Here is a 20577-nt window from a genome sequence, read left to right on the forward strand (position 1 = left end):
ATCTACAAGCCAAGGAATGCCAAAGACTTCCAGCAAACCACCAGAAGCTAGGAGGGAGGAAGGACAGCTTCTCCCTCACAGCCATTAGAAGGAACCAACCCTGCTGACACTCTGATCTCCTGGTTCTAGCCTTCAAATCTGTAAGACAATACATTCAAGCCACTCAGTTTGTAGTACTTTGTTATGGCATCCCTAGAAAGTAACATAGGCAGCCAACTCCAGAAGATGGCTTGTGGACAACTGGTGCAGGTACAGATGTCAGAGAAGGACAACCTGGTATAAAAGCTGAGCAAACAGCAAATGCCATGGCAGAGATACAGCCATGCTGACTGACCTTTCTTCCCTGTGGCAGGCAGAAGATTAGATCCCAAGTTCCCAGAAATCAAGGAATTCACAAGGTGGGAGCAAAGGCTCAGACACCAGAAGGTGTAAGTTATGTGGAGAAATAGCAAGAGAAGAAGGCAAAAACAGTTGGTTCCTGTGAGAGCAGAGGCCAATAAAGTAACAAAGTAGGGCTCTGACACTAAGGTCTCAAATCCACCATAGCTTTATTATGTAGGCAGTAGGGATCACTGGGAAAAGTCAATAAGGAGTTAAATACAGATCAAAGCCGCATTAGGAAGACTTCTCTGGCATTTGCGTACAAAACACATAAAAGTTTGAAGAGATTACATGCAGCAAGTATGTGACCTTGAGCTCATTACTTCAGCTTCCTTATCTGCAAAATGGAACCAAGTATATAATCATTTGGTTGGATTTTTGTGAGAATGAAATGAGATAATCCATGCCCAGTGCCTCATATAGGAAGCCCTTGGATAAATGTCAGAGGCTGAGTCAGATACATGCACAACTATAACTCACGTACGCCTTCAAATTAAGTATGGACATTAACACTTCTCCTTGTCCCTTCCTGACTGCCAGTTCCTGGAAAACAGTACCTGTAACTCAGGCTGGATTTTATCCCGGACAACACTTACCCAACATTATGTATAATGAAAAGACAGACATCTGAAGCGTGGGTGAATTATAAACAATATTAAAAAAAGAGCAGGTGCATGCTGATTCCCCTTAGCCATTCCCCAGCCCTGACCTCTATCATCCTGCCAACCTAAAGCAGAGCTCCAGGCTGAATCCATCACAAGAGAGTCAAAACATGCTTGTAAATTTGGGCCTGATTTGCTCTAATGAGTTCTTGCTTCTCCGCCATTTCTAGGGGAACATAAAGCAGTGAATGACATGATTCACAGGGCAGATGACACCTCTTTAATATCTCTCCACATGCTGACCTATTTCATTACTGTGCACTTCTCAGGGATGAGAAGCTATGCGAAGACTAGAAGAAAAATACCTGAGAGGCTGCCTCCTCCTGGGAATGTTTCAGCTTTTCAAGATTCTAGGTCATCCCTCTCCCTGATATTTGGAGTTCATTCTCACTGGGAGAGCAATCTGTTCATACAGCCCCCCCCCCTTTTTTAAGAGTTATTGTTTATCCACAGTATAATAGAAAGCATATTCAAAAATAAAATCTTCATAATTAAAACCTGTATATGGAGTTTTTCTTTTTAAATTTTAAGTATTAGGAGTAAGGTACATTCACTTCAGGTAATTCAATTTTGAGTTAGATAATTGAGTCACCTCCTGAGAAAGGCATAATTTAACTCTTTACAAACGGCCAAGTAGAGAAACTGAATGCTGTTGAAACCACTGATCCAGGATGAGTAAATTTGTTTAGGGACTGAGAGGTGTCCCGTGGTGCCAGGGAGACTGACCAGGAAGTGTTCCTGACCTCTGGTGGCCCAGAAGCTTCTGGTAACAGAATGTTACTTCTGCACCAAATGTACACGTTTCCTAGAATGAAAGACTATGTTCTCTAGGCTGTGGCCTCAATGAAAAGTACTGTCCAGGAGACATCTGCCCAATTTTGAAAGTCTGGGAAAATGAAGCAGCTTCAGAATATAGCCTCAAGATTACCCATGAAGACCACTCCCTCTAGTTTTCTTCCCAATTTCTTTCTAATTGAACATATAGATGTGCGGTGTGTCTTAGTATGCAGGTGTCTTTATACCCAGGTGTGTATATATTGACTTTGTATATAGGGCATGTGTGTTTGTATATGAACTTGTGTTTATGCATAGTATCATTGGCTCTTTCCAGACAAAATTCTCTATGAACCTGTGACTTTTTTTTTCCAAATTGAGAGGTCAAAAGAGACCATTCCTGATAGCTGTCTGCATCAGTCATTTTAAAAAACTTTAATAACTATTTTCTCACCTCCTGAGACCCCATCACAAAGCCCATCAAATAGGATTAGTTTAGAGATTGAGATTATGACTCCATTTGCCACCTTTTAAAACCAGTTCAAACAGGTGCCATTCTGGTCATCTGGTTTTTGGAGGGCCTAGAGTTCTTTTAAAACAAGGGAGACTTGACTTCTGTGCATTCACAAAACATGTATCAATCAGCACGTGCAAATACACACCAAGGAAAAAGCTAGTTTGCAACTCCACAACAATTGCTGTGATCATCTGTGTATTCTCACTGCTCTGCAGCAGGCGGGGGACACTCAGTGTTCATCTGAATATAAAGCTTTACAGATAGGCTTGACAGAATTTTCCATTAGACTAGAAAGACTAACTCACTGAAAGATAAAAGAATAAAGGAAGAAGGGAAGCAGCAGCTGGATCTACCTGGAAAATTTTTGCTTTACAGAATCCTGTATTTCTTATATCCGCAAATAGATCTTGAAGAGAAAGAAACTGCCTGAAGGTGGATGAACACTAAAACACACCCTCTGTAGTAGGATTCCCAAGAGGTGAAAGGAAATTGGTAGAGCAAATTTATATGCAGGTGATATCAGGGGAACCTAGATATGAAATATCTTGCAAACAAAAAGTGGAGAAGAAAACGTTTAAATAGGAGGAAATGCAAGAGAACTTTGATTACTGCTTCCCCATGATGTCTGCCCAGTCCAGAGGCATTTATCATGTGCAGCTGAAGGACAACATCTCTGCCAAGCCTACCTGAGCTCCATGAAGAACTCTGCACTCAAGTAGCCCTCGGAGGACTGGATGATCCTGGAATTCTCCCAGCTGGGCTTCATTGAAAAGATGACCAAGTAGCTGGATCTGAGCCTGATTATGGAGCTCATCCTCATGTTCTATGTGGACAAGCCAATCGACTGGCTCCAGGATCATTTTCTGTGGATTAAGGTCTGTAATCCTAGGAAGGATGTGTAACACTGGGACCAGCAGAAGACTGCCTGAGGATCAGCTTCTGGCCCTACCTCTTGAGCATGTGGGCAGGTGAAGAAGATCCAGAAATGGAAGGACAAGGCCCGTGGGAAGCAGGCACTGTGGAGGGTTCACGTGACCTGCAGGCCTAGGTGAGGACAAGCATCAACCCACACAGCACTTGAGCCAGAATAAGGCCTACCTGCATGAGGATTTCTTCTGGGGATTTGCATTATGCGTTTGTTTTTTTTTTTTAAACAATTATTTGCCATACAACACGTGTCAAATGTTGTAGGTAATTCTGAGATTACAGTATTTCAGGGACAAAGTTCATCACTAGCCTCAATTTATTTGGTCAGAAAATTGTGTGTGCTGGTGTATATGTCTTTTCTCTTTCCCAAAGAGATTGGAGAGGAGGTCAGGAAGATAAGAAAACTTTTAATTGGTGCATTCAGTCAAGCAGTTCAGCAACAGAACATTAATTTTTATTTTAATAATGTGTTTTTAATTGAATACTTTGCTGGTGCTGCACTAAATTGGGTTTGTTATTTAAAATTACATTAAGAAAGATCATCCCCCTTCTACAACTAATGCCACCCACTCTCCCAAATAACATGTTACCCATTCGGGAAGAGACAGAATAAATTACTATTCCTTGAGGGATTCTTCAGCAAAATGGGATAAATATCAGTAGACTAGCAAGTTGTTGTTTTAGAGTAAACAAAAATACTGTTGAAATATAGCTTTTCTTTGATACATTGTAGCAGTGATCTCTCACTGTTCAGTGAATTCTATTAGGCTTACTCCTCCAGTAATAGGATTGTAACTGGGCACCTCCCTTGTAGTGAGGTGTGTCTATGACTATGTCTTGCCAGTAGGTATGAGCAAATGTGATATGCTCACTGTTAGACCAACGCTATGATGAAATGTTGTGTGTCTCTTCCATGATTGCTTCTTACTATTTCTCTGGCTGGATATTCATTATGACATGGCTCTGTGGGATGGTGGAACAATAAGATGGAATCTGATCCCTTAATGACCTCTAGGAGAATTTTTCTGTTCCCCTGAATACCTATCCAAGCATATCTATTGTGTTAAGCTATTGAAACTTAGGTATCTGCTCTTACAGTCTAAGATGTCCTCCCTATTACATATACCACTTTAGTTGGATTATATTTCTTAAACGTAGAAAACATTTTAGAATCCATTGGTGGGTTGACTGTTTCTTCTTACATTTTCTTTTTTTTTTTTTTTTTAAGATTTTCTTTATTTGACAGAGAGATACAGCGAGAGACGAAACACAAGGAGGGGGAGTGGGAGAGGGAGAAGCAGGCTTCCTGCCGAGCAGGGAGCCCGATGCGTGGCTCGATCCCAGGACCCTGGGACCATGACCTGAGCTGAAGGCAGACGCTTAACCAACTGAACCACCCAGGCGCCCCTCTTCTTACATTTTCAAGAAGGGCCAGCTTTCTATAGGGAGTGTGTAGTAGCAGCCAAACATTCTGGTAGTAATTAGAAGCCCGAGATTTTGAAAATCAATCCTTACGCTCATAACGACTTTTTAATTTTTAATTATTTTTTTCATAACTACATTTTTTAACTGCTAAGTATTTCGACTGAAAAGAAAAAGCTGAAGAAAAAAGAATGTAATGCAGTGTTGTAAATAGGAAATTAATAAATGGTTGAAGAATGAGTAGGATAGGTGGATAAACAGAGAAAGGGAGAAAGTCCCAGATTTAGGGGAGAAAGCAAGAGGCCCAGTTCTTTTTTCAACAAAGTACAAATGAGGCAGTAATGGTGTGTCTTCCCATGGGATAGCAAGAAGGGTATGGAATTTAGTGTTAAATGAAAACTAGCACTTGGTGAACAAGCACAATATGTTATGCACTATGTTACATATTTCCACATACAATCTTATACTTTCTTCCTTTCTTTTTTTTTTTTTTTGACAGAGAGAGACACAGCAGAGAGGGAACACAAGCAGGGGGAGCAGGAGGGGGAGAAGGAGGCTTCCTGCTGAGCAGGGAGCCTGATGTGGGGCTTGATCCCAGGATCCTGGGATCATGACCTGAGCCAAAGGCAGACGCTTAACGACTGAGCCACCCAGGCGCCCCACAATCTTGTACTTTCACATACACAATTTCATAAAACCCTGCAACGGAAAAACTATGTTATTGACATTTTACAGTTAGAAACTACTGAGGCTGTTTCACCATCCTTGGGTTTTATTGCAGATATTTGGCTGAGACAGAATTAGAGTTAAGTATTTCTCTATTTTCCATTTTAGGGCCTATGTCATCCAAATTTTACTGCTTATGGGAACTTGGTAGGTAATCCTTTGAACTTATCTGTAAAATGAAAATAATATCTATTGTTAACATAATAATGTATGCATATTTACATGTACTATTTAAATTTAAATTGATTCTTGCCATCAATATACTGATTAAATTTTACTGTAATTTAGAAACATCTGCCTCCTGTGTTTCATATGAGAGTATTTTGGATTAGGCAACACTATTTGGATTTCAGAAGTAGATGGAGTAGAAAATAGGAAGAAAAGTAACTCTGCATTGCAGGTACCCTGGCGTTGCTGGGTTTCAGAATTTAATTGGTACATTGCTTCCAAGTCCTCTTCTCTTCCATCCCCACTCCATGTTCTGGATTTTCTATATCCTTCAACTTCATCTTTTTATCAAAATGTTTCTGTGCCTTTTGTCATTATTGTGTGGCCATGTTTGAAAGTGAGGTAAAATCAGCTATTATAACAAATTAAACCAAACTAGTTGGGTGGTGTTGTATTACTATTCAGTGTCTTTCTCAAGACAGTGTCTTAATACTAGGAGTTGTTATAAAAGGAGATAATTTAGGTAGTAAGGAGAGCTGTGGGAAGCATGTTTTGAGACTATGATTCTAGCTGTGATTAGTAATAAAAGTGTACTTATTATGTATTAGCACCTAACAAGTACCAAGCCCAGTCTAAGTGTTCTTATAATCATCATCTTAGTTAATATAAATAATAAACACGTGAGATGGTGCTATCAAGGAAGAAACTGGAGAAGTCAAATGGCTTGCCCAAGGTCACATATTTTGTAGAGAACAGTGGTAAGTTTTCAATCCAGTCTATCTGTCTCCCAAAACCATGCTCTTGACCACCATGCTTTATTGTATAGTCTGTGGGTAAACGATCTAGGAGTTATTTTCTAGGTGTTGGGATGAAAAATAAGCCTTTCAAATCCCTTTGAGCATAGAGAAACATTAATTATGGATAGGAAAAGGGGTGAGGGACTTGGCTAAAGAATCTTAAATCTGATGAATGAATCCTAAATAGTAATAAAATGTTGGTGCTTAAGTATCTGAATATAAGAACTTCTGTGAAATTCAGTCAGATGTCCAAAGGGACAATAATGAAAAACCTTTGTGTTGCTTCCTTAACTAAAGACATACCAAATCTTCAAAATATAGGTGCCAAAATGTAGGAGCAACACTGGGTTCTGAGAAACCACTACCCTGTGGTTACTTATTGTTAAATATAATAAAGAAAGATAATGTGGCCTCTGACTTCTAAAGAAAAAAAGATTCCCACTGGAGTTAGGATGCCAAGGCCAAAGGACTGGACTTTTTAAGCATCTGCATGTGAGACTGCAGCAAGGAGCACATAGGAATCCACTTTTGAAAATAAAAACCAAACATCCTGTATATTTTTATTTGATTTGCATAAAAGGTGTTGTGCCTTATGACCTTTCAGAATATGTATGGAATGGAAATATAATATTGAGATTAAAACAGAAAATAAAAGCAGTCCTTGAAACGATAGGACAGAGGACAATCAACCCCTGAGTTAGAAATGACATAAAACTTCACATCTTTAAGACTACTTTGATGGGAAATAAGTGAAAATTTTGACTGTTTCAGAAAGGGAACAATATTCAAAAATGATCAGGAATAACAATGCCTTTTTACTATTGGTTCAATTTCATATCATGAAATTTTTCTTCTCCCTGTGCAAAGGTGGCTAATATTTACTTTAAAATATAAGCATGTTAAAATTTTGTCAGTAATTCTAGGATCCTCTGTTTTATGACCTTACTTCTCTTCACATGAAAATTTTTGACTCCCATTATTCCTCTAGGACCTAGAGTTTAGGCGTAAAATAATTTTGATACTGTACATATATGGTTATGGGATCCTGGATAGTCACACCACTAAAGATAATTGAGAGCAGATTCAGTAAAGAGAATCCTTGCTGAGAAGTATTAGGAGCAGGTAACCTGGGCCAAGAAAGACCTACTGATTAATTGGACAAAAATGTCAATCATTTCTGCCTTGTTGGTGAAGAAGGATATAGGGACTATTCAGATAGGACACTAAAACATGGCGGTCAGAAAGATATAAAACCAGTAATTTTAACTACTCAGTGATTCTCTGCATTGTATTATAAATACCTTGAGGGGCGCCTGGGTGGCTCAGTTGGTTAAGCAACTGCCTTCGGCTCAGGTCATGATCCTGGAGTCCCTGGATTGAGTCCTGCATCGGGCTCCCTGCTCGGCAGGGAGTCTGCTTCTCCTTCTGACCCTCTCCCCTCCCATGTGCTCTCTCTCTCTCAAATAAATAAAATCTTTAAAAAAAAAAATACCTTGAGGGCAGGTGCCACACATTAGTTATGCATGTGGTCTTAATATCTGGTTTGTAGGAATCAAATTCTTACATTGAATAGGAACTTAGTAACAGAAGGAAGGGAAGACAAGAAGATGAGGTGAGGTGGATTTACCCTCAAGAAAGGAAGTTGATCCATCTTGCAGGTCACAGGGCTCTTACAGACAAAGTAGAGGTAACTGCCTCTGGCTACTCTGTAGAGTAGGATCAGTCCCACTGGTGATTAGATAAATCAAATAGGAAAAAGAACAATGAGTTAGGGTTCCAAGTATAGAGGAACATAGAAGAGCAGGTAGTTTGGTTTTAGAGAAATAAAGATCACTAAGGTCAAGGCCATGCAAAGTACAAACTTCTACCTAACCTGGAGTGAAAGGAAAAACTCTAGGATCTCTGCCTGTAGATAAAAACCTAACATAGGTTATGAGAGAGCCTGAAGACCAAAATCCTTATTCTTAAACCAAACAAACCTTGGAGTTGCTATTTGGGTGTTCTGGTCAACTGTGTATTCCTCTACATTAAAGTCTTTGATATTTGGGATGAGGGAAATCAACAGCTTTCTAAGCCAAGCTAAGTCTATTTTTAGGTAATCATTCAGATCCGAAATCTTTGTTCTTTAAATCCATCCATTGCCCTTATATTTTTTACTTAAACATATTTTTCAATTCAAGTAAAGCCTAATCGAATTTATTTAAATGCTGGGAAATCTTTATTTTTCCACACACTATCTCTGATATGTAAGGGGATCACTGGGCCCCCAAAATTCAGATATGGCAGAATCTACAGGAAGGAAGGGAAATTTGATCTGGACAGAGAATACCCAAAGAATCAAGGAAGGGAGGTCTTTCTGAATATTTCCAAAACTTACTGAAGACATATAGAAGTCACCCAATAGAAGGGTGAAGAGTCACTGGGATATAGAGTATGGGGGCAAAAGTAAGACATTGCCGAGGGCAAGTCCCCAGGAAAAAGAAGCAATCCTCATTTTTCTGCAGTTAAAACCTGGGCACTGTAGACTGACCCTTTTGGTTTATATTATGCATTAGAATGTGCTGCAAATGAACTGATGGTGTTTAAGAAGATGGGGCAAAGAGAGATAATGCTCTAAGGAGGAAAGATTCATTAAGACTAAAGTTTGTGATTCACAAACTTCAGCTAGAACTGTGTCATTTTACTGAAGAACTAAGGTGTGGCGAACAATTAAGGCTGATTTTAGAAGCTACTTAATGAAGTGTAACACCTATAACAAACACAGATCTATACACGTTCAATCATCTCTTATTTAAATTGATAATCAGGTCACCAAATAGGCAATAAATAGTAAGTATTAACAAAAAACAGTGGGTTACTGAAAACATGTACTTCATTTTTTTAACACTGTTATGGACTAACTGTTCATGTCCCCCTCAAATTCATGTGTTGAAAATCCTAACCCCCAATATGATGGCGTTAAGAGGTGGGGCCTTGTAAGTAGTTAGGTCATTAGCTCTCTGGCCCTCTTTCTTCCATGTGAGGATATACACGGAGAAGTTAGCAGTCTGCAGCCCAAAAGAGGACTCTCACCAGACTCCAACCATGCTGGCACCCTGATCTAGAATTTCCACCATCCAGAACTATAAGGAATAAATTCCTGTTGTTTATAAGCCAATCATTCTGTCATATTTTGTTATAGCACCCTAAAATAAGACACTAACTTAATATAAAAATTTTAGTAGTACAGGCAAATTTGTTAAGAGTCCCAAATTATATGTATGTTGTATAATAAACATATATAAATGTATATATGTATATGATAATGCATATGTGCATATATATGATATTGAATTCAACAAATATTATATCAAAACCCATTTTAAAATTTAGAAAAATGATGATTTCTTCTTGGTAAAACATTTTGTAGCCAACAAAAAATTCCCTGTCATCCTTGGATAAATTCTTTCTTATCTCATGAGCTCTCTTAACACATTTTCTCTACCTCTCCTCACACTTGTCAGCACATTTAAATGAATATAAAATGGATAAAATGAGGGCTTTTAGATTCACTTACTTGAACCAACTTCTTTTTTGAGTATCTTTCTCTTACAGTCTATTCACTGTGTTGGCTTTATATTATAAGCTCTGTTCTTCGCTACTCTGTTAACATAGCAGCCAGCCCCTGGATGGCATCTCTTTCCCCCTTACTTTCTGTCCTAACAAGTGTTGCTAAATTGATGTATGAAGCTAAACCCCTTGTTTAAAATGCTTCCATTGCCTCTGGAAGATCAAACACCTAAGCCTGCCATTCAAGGTCCTCCGTAATCTGACCCTACCTTACATTTTTCTTCTTTCTTTTTTACCTCACCTGTACCCTTTCCCAACATACAGACTGACCTATTAATATACTTTCACCTTTGCCACATTCTCTTAATACACTTGATTCCATTAATACACATTCACATTTCCTAAGTTCATGCCCTTGCTTATGCCATTCCCTTTGCCTGGAATGCCAGTTTCTTTCCTCACATCTATATCTGTTAAATTTTTACGCTTTCTTTAAAACACAGTTTAAGTGCCATCTCCTTCAGGACGTCTCTTGTTCCTACAGCTAGAAATGATTTCTTTCAGTTTTTTTTTTAATTTTTCTGATTATAGTATTTGAATAATGTTTGTCACATGTTGCCTTGTACCACATTTTTTAGTGCATTTGTTTTATTTCTTCAACTTGGTTTACAAGTTACTGGAGAGTTGTGACTTTCATTTCTCGTATTTGACCCTGGAAAATTACAAATGAGAGATACTTAAAGACATTTATTGAGTGAATGAATGGATTTTTGTAGTCTCCAATTGTGCCTAAGATATGGTGTTTGAAAAATGTGATTCTTGCTATTTCAAAAACCAAGAGATCTGAAGTCCTAACCAAATTTTGAAAGGCCATGATATATGTGGAGAAGTATTCTCTCCTGAATCCAACATTATTATACAGAGTCAGAGTGCCCATCTTTAAAAAAAGATTTAGTGTGAATTTTATCTTCATTTCCATGAGGATATGTCATTTATTTGTAGTTGTTTTTTCCACCACGCTTTCTGTTTCTACCATAGTACTTATACAAGTTATCTATGGTCTACGTGAGAGACAGAACATGTTTATAAGATGAAAAACATTTTTTTCTTGATTAATTTTTAATGCATCTGTTTCTTTGCTTACCCTGAAAACTATCCCTACTTTTAATCCATAGCAGCATACTTTAATAGGGCATCATTAGAGATTTCATTGTTATTACTATGTGTTATCTTCTGCTTTATTTTTCAATTCACAGTCACTTTCTTTTTCCATGTCACACATGGTCTTCCCCAATACAGTGATGTTTATTCTTTGCATAGTTAATTCCATTTGAATTACATAGCAGTCCTGGTCCGTGAGCGAATTGTCTTGCAGTTCTCCTGGACTTCAGAAAAAAAATTCTCTTAATTGGTCTCTAGAGCTTTGACTTTTATTAACTATTTTAAACAAACCTTTTCTATGGAAAGGAGACCAAGAAACAAAGTACAATATTGGTCATTTCAATAATATTAATCATTGTAAATATCAAGCCAGTTCCACCTGGGCCTGTCATTGGATAATCAGACACTAGTGATAAGCTAAGGGATGATGTAGGTAAATAGGGAACAATCACCTTAGTTAAAGAAATCTTGCTGAATCTGAGACATGGTAAAAGAGGTGTTAAAATCTATAGCAGCGATTAGAGAGACACACTTACAAATGTCCCAAATAGAGGATTATAAGCTTCTTGAGGGAATGAAGCTAATCTATCAATCCCTTCTGATTCTCTTAGTAATAAACTAAATTCACTTACTAAAAATGCAGTAAATGCTAAGAGTTGACTGGTGGAAATCCTGTAGGACACTACATCTTTCTTAGTAGCTGAACAAAAAAAATTAAAAGTCTTATTACAAGTCCTTTGTAAGTATTGTTGAACACTCACTCATTCTTTTTTCCAGCACTTAGAGTACCTTGCCTGTTTAATTTTAAGAAAAAGTAAATGGCCATTGATTTTTCTAATCTCTAATGATGTAAACTTAGAGAAATTGAACAATCTTAAATTCGCCTTCTTATAGAAAAGTATGTCTTTTTAGGTAAAAGTCATTATGGAGCAAGAAACATAACAAAAGATGAGAATATGAAATATGTTTAAAATCACAATAAATGTCTACTAAAGAGTAGAAAGATAAAGTTCCATTTGGCCACCAGTCTAACCTATTACATTGCACTGTCACATGAGTCATATAGTGTACATTTCATGGACATTCCAAGTTAGATCATTAGAGCAACATGAGAAATAGATGGCATGTTTGTCTACGACAGTTTTAGTCACCCTATAGAAAGACTCATTTTAACCTCTGTTCACATAGTTCTTACTACAATAGAGAAATGAACACAGATTTTCATTTTCTGGAGAGTCACCCACTCGATTCAATTCCAACTTTCAATTAAATTCTTAAAATTAGTTTATAAGACTCAACAAAATTATAAACTAAAATGTATTCATTTCTGACATAATAGGCTTTCCTATCCATCAAATATTGTACAAGGCCAAGACTGTGAGATTATAAATAATGACAGATTGTTGTGTTAACTAATTTGCATAAAATAGGAAAGTTTTAAATTTAAAACTTCAAAATTGGTGGAAGGAAAGCCTGCAAGTGTCCTTAGTGAAGGAAACTAAGGCACCTTGTCTAGAGGTCTTTTTTTCTACAACTACCTTCATCAAAGTTTATTTTCTTTTATGTACAGGGGGATGGGCCCACGTGTGCCTCAAGTACCTCCTGGTAACCTGGGAGTATTGAGGCTGTATGACTGCTTGATTCTATGTGAAAGAACTTGCTCCACGGGCCCATAAGAAATCATGGGCACACTTGGACATGACCCCTTAGAGGTTCCCATGTTAATATAGTTTGGGAACTAGGGAGGAAGCTTCTCATTATTTTATAGAAAACAGCAATTCCACGGTCATGACCCTAAGATTGGCTAAATGTTGGGCGCCTCACAAGGCATTTTAACCTTGGCTATAAAGTGACACATGTGGATGACAAAATGGTGACAGCTGTTTAAGATCAAAAAACTTATACAAGTTAATGTAAACACCATTTATTCAGTACTGAGGAAAAACCATCACATCCTCCTGTGGTTATCCTAAGGCCTACACACTGATGGTAGTCATGAAATTATAGGTATTATTGCATTAATCTTTGCATATTAGGTGACTTTCTCAACTAGTTTTTAAAGGACTTTCAACATGTTTTGAAAATATTCTACTGTGATAGGCAGTATATCCTATAACTATTGATAAATAGGTTCAACTCATTAACCATACTAAATGTGCTTTTTTATCTTGCTTTTCTTCATAAAAGAGTTAAAAATGTTAAAGATAAAAAAATAAGGAAACCTTGGTGACTTTTAAATTGTACTTGTACTTGCCCTTCATCTTTCCTCCCTTTTAATATTTCTGCACTTTATAGTCATTCATATTTGATTTATGTTTCTCTTAATAGAGGAAGAACATTTTAGATTTAAGTTAGGGTGGAGGGAAAGGATTGTGATTGATTGAAAGATCGGGGAGTGTGCATATAAGATGCAAGCTCGGCTATTAATGGGTAGTGTCCCCTGAACTGTCCAGGCCCTGAATTCTTTATATGTAAAATGAAGCCTCTTGATGACTTCTAGGGAGGCCTACACCTCAGAGTTATGTGAAATACCTTTGACATTGAAGTCCCTGAGGCCTCACATGAAGTAAAAATGCTGAAGAAAATCTGAAGTACTCTCTCAGCTCTCACTCTCCTCTCCTTTTGCTTTCATCTCTTCCCTTGCTTTCCTCTCTTCTCTCTCTCTTTCACATACACACACACACACACACACACACACACACTCACACACACACACACACACACTCAAACACACAGGGCTCTATGGGACAATCTCCAGGGATTTAATTGCCTTACCTCTGTAGATCCTGTACCAAAGATAATGCCAAATTTGTTGGGTTCCCAGACTTACTTACCTAATACACTCTACACAGGATAGATAGATTATACCTAGATATATAAATACATCATAGAAAGAAAGAGAAAGGAAATAAAGGAAGAAGATAGATGGAAAACAGGGATGGTAAAAGAGACTATGAAACTTTTTAGGTATTAGATCTCTAGTACCCATGATGTTGCACAAATAGCCTCTCTGTGATGATTCTTCTGTGTTTCCAAGAGACTCTGCTGCTTCAAATTTAGTAGTTCAGAACTTACACAAGAGTAGATAGATGTATCTAGAAAGAGTGGATAGAGTGGAAAGAGTGGATCCGTCTATCCATGCAAGAGTGGATAGATGGATCTAGAAAGCTAATCTATAACTTATACTTTAAACACCTCCATTGTATGCCTAGAATACTCTGACTATGCTATGTGTACATAGAGAAGATAATGCCTATTTCCTTATGTCAGTTAATGTCAATGATTAATTGTAGGACAAGCACAGAATCCCTTGGCAAATTTTCCAAATTCTGAGACGTTGGCTTGGACAATTGAAGAGTAGGATGATACACCAAGAAAACTGAATGAAAATTGAAATTGGAATGAGGTGCAACAAACATAGTAAATATTTGTTATTTGTAAGTTCTTAGGGAAGCTTGGATGCAATAAGTAATGAGGCAGAAGAAAACCTTAGAGACTCTGGCAAAAAGAATCATCTTTTAAAGAAAGGGAGAAAAACACAGGGTTAGAATAGCTCTTATTTTTAACAAAGCCACATACAAGGAGGGTGAGCAACAGTAGCAATCTGCTAATTTAGTAAATGTTTCTTTAAAACTAAATTTCACAACTTTGAGTTGGGTTCAGAGTATTTGAAATCCTGGAAGACAATCCTTGTTTAGCCATTCCCATTTGTCTCAAGAAATGAAATACTTTCTCCGTAATATAGAACTTTCTTTGACTAGCCATGCTTTTATGATTCATAATCACATAAAGCAGCACTGTTATCTTATCAGTGATGCGCTGTGAGTTATTCTACATTCTTAGTATATTTCCAAGGTTTAAATCTGTAATATTTGCATACTTTGAGTTCTAAGTACCTTAGCATTTGTAATTTTATTTTCCTTTTATATTGTAACAGAACAAAAAACAAACAAATTATAACTAATTGTATCTAGATTTAGAAGATCAGGGGACAGGTAATTTTCCACAGAAATCCCTAGCCTCCCCACCTACTATGATAAAGAGACAGTGGTTTGATTTTCATAACATGAAATAAAATCTATTTTTTTAATTTGGTTTATTCCCTTGTGGACTTTCCTTGCTGTGTTTTTTTATCCCCTTCTTATTCTTTATACCATGCATCTCTCCTATGGTTGCACAGTCATCTGGAAAATACGATGAAAGGGGAAAAAAGCTTCTGCAACATCAAAGGTAAATGAGGTTAAACTGCCCAAGGAAACAAAATAATAAAATCATGTACTAGATGAGACCTTGGAAGATATTAATTTAGAATGGTCACTGCCCTTCAATCCAAATTACACCTAAAACATTTCTGGACTAGAAATACTTTGTGATTTTGAAAGTCTTGTACAAAGAAAAATGGAGGCCTACAACCTCTTCAAATGTTTAACATTTTTAGAAAATGATAATGTATTTCAGCAGGGTAACAACCCTTGTTGTTGAACACTCTTCCTTGAATTCAACTCAATCCTGAAAGCCTGTTTTTTTCATGTTCTTTCTTAGTAAAGCCAGCATATAGTTAGAATTAATACTTTGGGCTAGATGTGATTTTCATAGTGTGTCCCATCCTGTAGGAGGAGAGGAGAAAAGTCAGAGAGACTATTTTCTCCCTTTGGGGTATATGAAGGAAGTCATATACTGCCTTATGAAGAAGATGTGGTGGAGCCTGGGGTTCCTTGACTCTGCCAGCAATCAAGACTCTTAGTTCCTTAGGAGGCTGAACAATCAAGAGCTGTGATCCTCAAACTTCACAATGATCAACAGGCTACATATCTGATTTTGGATCCAGTGTTCTATATAGTTTCAATATCTCAAGAAGAGCTGATATTTTAGTTCTTAAGAGTTCTTAGAACTATAACAAAAACAGTTAACACTAGAGAAACAAAATATAAATTTTATATTTTAAGAACCAAGACACAATGCATCCAGTGATATAATTTTTCCCGCAAAGGAAGGCATTGGGATTACCTTTCGAGGTGTGACCCAGCCAATCAGGCTGTAACTCTATTTCCTTAAAATTTCTCTACAGGGTCCTTCTAATATTTCCCCTGCACTTGAGTATTAATTGTTTCAGGTATCTAATTGTTCATTTTAATTTCTTCATCATTTGACATAACCTAGGACCTAGTGTTGCACTACTTTTCTTTTTTATCTATTCTTAATCCTCAAGTAACTTCATGTAGTCTTTAGGCTTTAAATGCCACTCAGTGGACCCCAATGTATATTCACACAACACCTCTTCCTTTATCCAGTATCCTATAGCTGCCTAACTGGCATCTCTACGTTTTTTGTCTAACAGGTATTTCAAAAGTAACATGTTCCAAACAGAGCTCTCCATTTCAACCCCTGCCACACTCAACCTGATCTTTACCTAGTTTTTCCCATCATGTTGAATGTTTTTCAACATTCCCATTCTTCTAGTTGCTTATGTCAAAAATCATGGAATGATTCTAGAGTCATATCTTACTTTTATACCTACACTGAACCCATGCACAGATCATGTCTTCGCTCTCAAAATATATCCCCAAACTGACCTTATAACCACCAGGTGGTCCCAGACATTATCTTATTTGGATTATTATCTGGATTACTGCAATAATTCCAACTGGCATTTCTCCTTCTACACAATATTCTCTAGCATAGAAACTATTCTCCACTCAATAACCAGAGTAATCCCTTCAAAATATGTCAGGTCTCATCACTGTTTAAAACTACCCACTTTTCTAAAAGTGGTTTCCCTTATCAAAGTCCCACATTATCCACCACCTGCTACCTTTCTCTGACCTCATTTCCTATTATTATTTTTTTTCACTTACTGTCTTCCTGGCACACTGCCTCTTTGCTAGTCTTTACCTTCTGCCTTAAGGCAATTCTACCTACTACCTACTATTTTCTCTCCCTAGAAAACTCTTCCTAGGCATCTTGAATGGCTTGCTTCTTTTCTTTCTTCAGATCTCAATTCATATAATCTATAAAACTGTCTTTCCCTGAATATCTTATTTTAAATATAAATATCAATTAAATGTAATAACTTAAAAGCATATTTTAAATATGCTTCACACTCTCCCTTATTCTACTTTTTTATTCATAACATTTTTTACTACATGACATTTTATTTAAACTCCACAAACTCTTTAAAGAATTTTGTTTACTATAACCACAATTCCTAGAACAATGCCTGAATGAATAAAATGGTATTTATAAGATCTCAGACCTTGTCTCTGTGATGGAAATGGCTATTTTCTGGGCTATATTTATAACAAAATGTTCCTCCACATCATTAGCTACTTTTCTTTGCACCAGGCAATTAGAGTACTGAATCAATCTCATATCCTAAACTTAATTCTGAACTTTGTAAACTTGTAATTCTGGCACTTTGGGGAAGTGTTATTAAAGGTGGCCAGGATTTGCTATTGCATTCATTGGTTAAATAATTCATTTATTCATTCACTCATTTGACAAATATTTATTAAATCCCTTCTTACAAATTGCCTGGCTCTGGAAGAATGTAAAGTTGATTCAGAATTTGTCCTCAGAGAGCTTATTCATCTCACGCAAAGGCTATGGTTCAGAATAATCTGGTTTCGCTTCACAATGACTACTAATTTTCTAATATTCCTAACATATCAGTGCTCCAGAAATAATGAAAACCCAACATATTTCAGTACAAAATAACAAAATTCTCAACCAGAATGGAATTCAAAAGTGCCCCAGAATCCAAACCTTAAAATGCTCTTTTTACTTAGACTCCTAGAATAATGACAGTCTTCAAAATTGGTATTTTCATTTACTAATTAAAACCTGAGAATTGTATCAAAAATATAATAGAAAATGTTTCTGTTGATTATATTTCTTTCTAAATGATTATACTATATACTTTTTTTTTAATATTGGGAGGCATAACTCCCACAAGATCATTTCAACTTTGAAAACTTATTTTTTATTCAAGTATAATTAAGTGTTATATTATTTCAGGCATACAATATAACAATTTAACAATTCTATACATTAATCAGTGCTCATCATGATAAATGAACTCTTAATCCCCTTTACCCATCCCCCCATACACACCTCCCCTAGGCAACCACCAGTTTGTTTTCTACATCTAAGAGTATATTTTTTGGTCTTTTGCTGTTGTTGTTCATTTGTTTTGCTTCTTAAATTCCATAAATGAGTGAGATATATGGCACTTGTTTTTCTCTAACTTATTTCATTTAGCATCATACCCTCTAGATAAATCCATGTTGCAGATGGCAAGTTTTCATCCTTTTTCATGGCTGAGTAATATCCTTGTGTGTATATGTCACATCTTCTTTATCCATTCATGTATGGATGAATACTTGAATTGCTTCCATATCATGACTATTGTAAATAATGCTGCAATAAATCTAGGGGTGTATGTATTTTTTTGAATTGGTGTTTTCATAATCTTTGGGTAAATACCCAGTTGTGCAATTACTGGGTCATAGGATAATTCCATTTTTAATTTTTTGAGGAAACTCCATACTGTTTTCCACAGTGATTATACCAGTTTGCATTCTCACCAACAGTACCTGAGGGTTCCTTTTTCTCCATATCCTTGTCAACACTTACAATTTCCTGTGGGTTTTTTTTTTTTTTTTTACCTATTTTAGCCATTCTGACAGATGTGAGGTGATATTTCATTGATTTGATTTGCATTCTCCTGATGATTAGTGATGGTGAGTATCTTTTCACGTGTCTGTTGGCCATCTATATGTCTTCCTTGGAAAAATGTCTGTTCATGACCTCCACCCATTTTTAATTGGATTATTTTATTTGGGGGTGTTGCGTTGTATAAGTTCTTTATATATTTTGGATTTTAACCCCTTATTGTATATATCATTTGCAAATATCTTCTCCCACTCCGTAGGTTGCCTTTTTGTTTTGTTGATGGTTTCCTTTGCTATGCAGAAGCTTTTTATTTCGGTGTAGTCCCAACAGTTTAATTTAATTTTGCTTTTGTTTCCCTTGGCAGAGGAGACATATGTAGAAAAATGTTTCTACAGCCAATGTCAAAGAAATTACTGCCTATGTTTTCTTCTAGGATTTTCATGGTTTCAGATCTCACATTTGGGTCTTTAATCAATTTTGAGCTTATTTTTGTGTATGGTGTAAGAAAAGGGTCCAGTTTCATTCTTTTGCATGTAGCTGTTCGGTTTTCCCAATACCATTTGTTGAAGAGACTCTGAGATCATGACCTGAGTCGAGATCAAGAGTCAGACACTTAACCAACTGAACCGACTGTCTTTTTCTTATTTCATATTCTTACCTCTTTTGTTGGAGATTAATTGACCATAAATGTGTGGTTTATTTCTGGACTCTATTACATTCCCTTGATCGTTGTGTCAATTTTTGTCCTAGTAACATGCTGTTTTGATTAATAAAGCTTTGAAATCTTGGATTTTGATAACATCCAATTTACTTTTCTTTTTTCAAGATTATTTTGGCTTTTCTGGGTCTTTTATGGTTCTGTACAAATTTTAGGATTATTTGTTCTAGGTGTGTGAAAATGTAGTTGGTATTTTGATAGGGATGGCATTAAAACTGTAGATTGCTATGGGTAGTATGGACATTTTAACAAGTCTTTCACCTCCTTGGTTAATTTTATTCCTACAATTCCTAGAATTGTAAATTACCACTTATAATAGTAAATGGGATTTTTTCTTAATTTCTATTTCTGCTAGTTATTAGTATATAGAAATACAACATATTTCTGTATATTAATTTTGTGTCCTGTGATTTTACCAAATTCATTTATCAGTTCTAGTAGTTTTCCAGTGGCGTCTTCAGGGTTTTCTATAATAGTCTCATGTCTCCTGCAAATAGTGAAAGTTTTATTTCTTCCTTTCCAGTTTGGATGCCTTTTATTTTTTCCTTGATTCCTGTGGCTGGGACTTACAGTACTATGTTGAATAAAACTGGTGAGAGTGAACATCTTTGTCTTATTCCTGATCTTAGAGGAAAAGTTCTGTTTTTCACCATTGAGTATGCTGTTAACTGTGGATTTTTCAGATATAGCCTTTATTATATTGAAATATGTTCCCTCTAAACCTACCTTGTTGAGAGTTTTTATCATGAATGGATGTTGTACTTTGTTGAATGCTTTTTCTGCATCTACTGAGATAATCGTGTGGTTTTTATCCTTTCTCTTGTCAATGTAATGTATCATGTTGATTAATCTGTGAATATTGAACCACCCCTGCATCCCTGGAATAAATTCCACTTGATCATGGTGAATGATTTTTTTAACATATCATTGGATTTGGTTTGCTAATATTTTGTTGAAGATTTTTGCATCTGTGTTCATCAGAGATATTGGCTTATAGTTCTTTTCTTTCTCTTTCTCCCCTTCCCTTCCCTTCCCTTCCCTTCCCTTCCCTTCCCCTTCCCTTCCTTTCCCTCCCCTCCCCTCCCCTCCCCTCCCTCCCTCCCT

At 36.6% G+C, this 20577-nt stretch overlaps 1 long non-coding RNA gene across 1 annotated transcript in view; it reads left to right on the forward strand.

Annotated features, from left to right (window-relative positions):
• The window catches only part of LOC112826435 (uncharacterized), a 42428-nt gene that overhangs the window by 14750 nt on the left and 7101 nt on the right, over positions 1-20577 (forward strand). The window lies entirely within an intron of this gene.

The sequence above is a fragment of the Callorhinus ursinus genome, unplaced genomic scaffold, assembly GCF_003265705.2.
Source record: "Callorhinus ursinus isolate GAN/ISIS: 27379988/994484 unplaced genomic scaffold, GSC_fseal_2.0 scaffold1, whole genome shotgun sequence".
Lineage (NCBI taxonomy): Eukaryota > Metazoa > Chordata > Mammalia > Carnivora > Otariidae > Callorhinus > Callorhinus ursinus.